Source organism: Colias philodice, chromosome 32 (assembly GCF_061535455.1).
Source record: "Colias philodice isolate Cphi_HAF_F1 chromosome 32, ilColPhil1 Martin Lab GWU primary, whole genome shotgun sequence".
Classification (NCBI taxonomy): domain Eukaryota; kingdom Metazoa; phylum Arthropoda; class Insecta; order Lepidoptera; family Pieridae; genus Colias; species Colias philodice.
In genome coordinates, this window is record NC_143117.1 from 328,025 (window position 1) to 333,919 (window position 5,895).

General features: G+C 36.4%; 1 long non-coding RNA gene across 1 annotated transcript; it reads left to right on the forward strand.

Moving 5' to 3' along the window:
- Nucleotides 1-1,164: 1,164 nt before the first annotated feature.
- Nucleotides 1,165-5,524, forward strand: LOC149474913 (uncharacterized). Its single transcript, XR_016318182.1, has 2 exons — nt 1,165-4,395; nt 4,580-5,524. It is a non-coding gene; the product is annotated as an uncharacterized LOC149474913 (long non-coding RNA).
- The last annotated feature ends 371 nt before the right edge of the window (nt 5,525-5,895 follow it).

Here is a 5,895-nt window from a genome sequence, read left to right on the forward strand (position 1 = left end):
GTTTATTCTGGTTTTGTGCGTGTTTCCACTTTCCACTATCAAGTGACGATTTATTTATTTGTTTTGTTTCGTAATTATTATGGTCAAATATTAATTACGAAACAAATTATTATGAACAAGATATTTTATTGTTTCACGGTATTCGCCTTGTCATTGGCTCAAGGACGTAAAATTGAATGATATATTATTTTTTTTATAAAGTCAAAACCATTTTCTTTAAAACATAAATCAGAGTATTGCTAGGGATAAGTATAAAATTAAATAGTAATGTTAGGATATCGAAACATTTTTGTATAGGCTAGAACGATATAATGGAAACGCGCTCTAAGATCTGAGTAATATACACACCACTACATATGCAAAAATTTCTCGAGACTAATTTCACTGTACACTATTGTTTTTTTTTATCAAAACATGTATGTATTTGAGTAGTTAGCAGCATATAATATTCTGAATTTCTGATCCATGCCTATTCACTCAAAACTAATAACACTAATGATTTGTAACAGTAAATTATTTCAATAGGTATTTGAACATTTCATAACCAACAAGTAAGAATAATTCGTATACAAGATACAATAACAAATCTAATACACTATTTATTATTTTATTATATTTCATTATGTGAAAATAACCAGGAAGGTGAAAAACATATTTACGAAAACAAAGTAACATATGGTTTTGCTATTAGCTATCAGGAAAAAAAATCGTATTGGAACAAAAGAAGGATTGTAACTGAATTAGGTAATTAGGTATGTTTGTTTCTGGGTGCACCGTTTTCGACGACGCGACGGCCGACGCGTGACGTAAACAGAGTAGGTACCTACTTTGCTAAAACAAACTAAGTAATAAAATTGTGTGTCTGTCTGAAAATTCGCTAAAGCATATTTTACCAATGTTTGCAAGTTTGTGATTACTTTGATAGTTTATCGATTTATAATAATTGTATACTTATATCATTGTTTAAAAATATTCAAACACAATATGATATAGGTACTGATTTATCACTGGTTTCAGTGATGAACTGATGAGTCAATGTTAGCCACAATACTAATCACTTTCGTCATACATGTGTATGAACTATGATTGATGTGATTTGCAATGTGGTGAAATTTCATAAAAATCACGGGCCAATTTTTTGTTTTGAATCCCACCGAAAATACATATATGACGGCGCCACCGTCGAAGCTTTAAAAAATAACGAACGGCGAACCGATATAAATCAGCGCGCGCGCACGACTCGGGTCATTCGTTCGCCGACCGTTGCCGAGTGCACATCTATTACGTAGTAGCTTACTATAATTTATGTGATGTTTATTTTATTAGTGGTCATAATTGTAATACCAAGTGATTGTATTAGAAATGACTGTATTGTAAAACTGACATGATTTAAAAGAGCAACTATGGAGTTTCTTGCCGGTTCTTCTCTGTAGATACTGCATTCCGAATCGGTGGTAAATAAAGAAATGTTTGAGTTAGAGGTGTTTCTTTGCTCGATTACCCAACGCAACGCCCACAGCTTGAAAATAGATCCACATTCTACACCTTTTCGCCGACATCAGAAGTGGGATCAAATCGAGCAAATGAGAAAGCACGAGGCGATAACCTGGATATAATTAATGCGTGCGCTGATTAAAAAACAAAATGCCGCAACCACGTGGCACTTCGATCCAGTTTCAACGGGAAGAGGCATCCTACAGATCTAGGAGCATACGTGTCACTGAGCAGCCGGTGACAAAGGGAGAGCTCGTTATGTGCGGGCAGGGTGGCAACTTCGCCTCGCGCTGCGCGGATGCCACTGCCGCTCGCACCACCGCGTCGGACCCCGTATCATCGAGAGCAGCGCTTCATCATGACTTCACAAGTCTGGCATCGCAGCGTTATCGCAGTAGCAGTGGCGCGGGCGGTGCGCCTACAAGCCGTGTGGTTCATGGCAGAGGAGGGTTATGGTGTAACGAAACGACGCGTTGGCATCTGCCACTCGGAACGTCATGTATGAGGCTAAGTGCTGGTGAATCTGGTCAGTCGTACTATTTTTATTACTATGTTTCTGATGTTCTCTTGTAAGAAATCGGTCAATAGATAACATTTCACTTTGAGTGTGCAATTAGATAAAGAAAGTAAGGTTTTTAAAATGTAGTAACTTATTTGAAAGAAAAAGAAATTTATTGCCAAAAACAAAATTTATCTTAAAATTAATTGAGGAAAATCGTCACAGCCTCAGCTAAATGCTGCATAAAAACAGCGCTGATTTACAGGCCGTACAGATTTTGTTAAAAGTTGTAACCTACAAGACCAGTGTATAGTTAAATCTTATTGCATTTAACTCGACTTATTCACGCAGTGATGTTATTATTAGGTCGTGCGATATTGCTTTACGGTTTTGTAGTTAGTTAAATCTTATTCCATTACATTTAGCCCATCTTAGTTACGCAGTGATAAATTATTATCAGTACCTAGGTCGTGTGACTTGTATTTCACTTATTCAGGGACACGTTTACTTGAGTAGGTAATTCACGAAATTTAAAAAAAAAAAAAAAACACTTCGCGGCGTAAGCACTGACTTCAAAATGAAGTAACGACTTGCTTTAATGTTGGTTAGTTTGTGAGTTAACACTAAAGAAAGAAAGCGCAATAATTTGTACACTGCATCCAAATACTTCAATCGAACGTAAACAATAAACATTCACTTGTCCGTGTATCGGAACAAAAAACAGTATGCGAATTACTTTTAAATTAGTTTCTTAACTACCCGCGTTAGTTTCTTGACTACCCGCATTCATTTCTTGAACTACCTGCGTTAGTTTTTATTTAGACTATACCCTTGACAAATAGCAATTAATTGCTACACAAAGACAGCCTTATTGCCATTCGATTAAAAACGAAAAGCAATGCGTTAACTAGTGCTTAGAGGTTTAATAAACTTTTCGTAGGTTTTATTTAGGGTGATATTTGAGGTCATTTCTTTATAAAAAAAAATAAATAAAAAAAATATTAAGTCGTGAACAATAATTCACAGTATACAGTTTTTACAATATGCAGTTTTATGAAATGTGGCAGACTTAGTTTGATCGAATGAAAGATAAATCGAGGCATTTCGTTTTGAATTTTTACTTAGAAAATTTATTAAGGCCCTATTTAGGCAGTTCATAATACAATGTCACAGATAATTATCGTGTGTTCAAATAAACATCTGGCGTAAGATAAACGTTATGATTGGAGTACGGGTCTAGATTCGGTTTTAGTACGTAATTTGATTGCTTTAAAAAAAAAAAAAGAAAAAAAAAACTCTTAAACGTAAGGGTCCGTTAAATATTACGATAGTTTAAAAAAAAAAAAGATAATAACCGAAAATAATCTCAAGGTTAATCGCGCATTTACAGTTTACATACTGTCGTCAGAATATAATGTCTGTTTAATTGAATAGAGAAAAGAAAAAAAATCCATCCAGGTTTTCTGAAGGTTATTTTGTAGCTTCAAAATATAAGAACGCAAATCCTAAACGTGGAGTATTCGATAGTATAATCGATTTACATTGTGTGCATTTAATGTAATTCCTTGATAATAGTTTTTGTGACTAGCTGCAGTTTGACATCAACTGAATACATCAATTAGGTAGTTGTACAGTAGTTGTTGAGCAGTACATTCTTATTTACGTTGAAACTAAAATTTAGCTCAGCCCTTTTACCGTTCGATATGAGATTCACAGATGAGTTTAAGCCTACACTTATCAATTATTGTTTTAAGTTGAGTTTTCAAAAGTTACCATCCGTTAAGGAATTTTAACCACATTTGAGAACAAGCTTTTGCCACTTTTTGAGTTAGTCGAAATTTTGTGTTTTTTTGCGGTTAAGTTACGAATTATTCGTTTTAAACTTTTTAGATATTGTAATTTTTGCGCTATAGTCAATGATCATAATTAACGACAGGTAATGTCAGATTGATTTTAATTAGCTAAATTACAGAGAGCGTTTTACGACACAGCGTTTAGAAGCGAGGCAGTTAACAGTAGGTACGGCGCAGCGGTTGCGTAGCATATGGAGCAACGTAGCATCATTAGCGGCCAATGGTACGGCTCGATGACGCGATGCCAGGATGACGCAGCACAAACGTTGAGGATACGGTCGCGTACCGTTTTACTGATTTGCTGCGGCAACACTCTGTTTTCAGTTTTCATAAGTTGACCAGTAGCATACTGACATTTGTTTACTCGTACGCTGTACGAAGTAAATGTGTGTTGTGTCCACACAACACACATTTACGTAATATTCCAATATTACTACGGTAATGTCGTTTATTAGAAGAAAGTGATATGCTATCTGGCATGAGGTCCAGGATAGTACATGTGTGTTCTGACCGGTCAGTAGGATCGGGGCAGTGTGGAAACCCTGTAAGGTCAGTGTAGGCTGAGGCAGGATGGATGTTATTTTGACAAAAAAAAATGAAAATGAATTATCGTAGTAATGTAGTGTGAGATATTATGGCGTACGAGGACGCAAGTATGACTGTATCGGAGATAACTTGTGTAAAGTAAAAGTTTGTAACGTGGATTATTGTAACGGTAATGATTTCATTGCAGGAATTGTGCGTGCTATCTGGTTTGCAGTCCACGGTAGTTGAGCCTTCATTTGTGGTGAGCGAGCGTCGTGTCTATGTTATGTGGATGTTGTTGGTTTCTGTAAGGTCAGTATGGCCGAGCGGTATAGTTGTCTAATCCCGGGATGAAATACCGTAGTGCTGTAAAATAAGAAGGGACGTACGAGGACGTACGATTGTCAGTATGGCCGAGGAGTGGAGAGAGTGGAGAGAGTCGTGAGTTTGGATTTAATATTGTTGTGTAAAAAAAAAAGAAAAGGAAAAAAATAATCCTTAAAAAAAATTATGCAAAAAAAAATTATGCAAAAAAAAAAATGATGCAAAAAGAATGATGCAAAAAGAATGATGCAAAAAGAATGATGCAAAAGAATGATGCAAAAGAATGATGCAAAAAGAATGGTGCAAAAAAAAAGAGAGAGCGAGTTATTGAAGGGAGTCCGGTCCAATAACTCGGCTATAGGGATTGCAGATCCGGACTGGCACGCTAGAGGGAAATCTGGAGAGATTTCCGGACTAGCACGGTTGCTGAAGGGCTTGCCGGACCAGCACATTGTTTTAATTGTCTTGTTCCCAGGTGTTCAGAAGTCGCTCGAGGACGAGCGTATGTCAGAATGGCCGTGACGGCGCCACCGTCGAAGCTTTAAAAAATAACGAACGGCGAACCGATATAAATCAGCGCGCGCGCACGACTCGGGTCATTCGTTCGCCGACCGTTGCCGAGTGCACATCTATTACGTAGTAGCTTACTATAATTTATGTGATGTTTATTTTATTAGTGGTCATAATTGTAATACCAAGTGATTGTATTAGAAATGACTGTATTGTAAAACTGACATGATTTAAAAGAGCAACTATGGAGTTTCTTGCCGGTTCTTCTCTGTAGATACTGCATTCCGAATCGGTGGTAAATAAAGAAATGTTTGAGTTAGAGGTGTTTCTTTGCTCGATTACCCAACGCAACGCCCACAGCTTGAAAATAGATCCACATTCTACACCTTTTCGCCGACATATACATATTACTAATTGCGTTATTAGAATAATTAATTACTATACCCACGATCAATTATTACAATTTACAATATAGTCTCAAATGCATACTAGAGAAATATTGCAATTTGAATCAAAAAATGCATAGCATACAAAAATAAATTCACAACACAAGAAATTCCGCGCGCAAATCATAGCGCGTGTCAATGAAATCAAGAATGTAATTTTATATCAAGCCGACGACGACGCCGAACTAAAGTACCTACAGTACCATTTACCTTCAGTGTACAATACAGTTTACAGACCTACGAC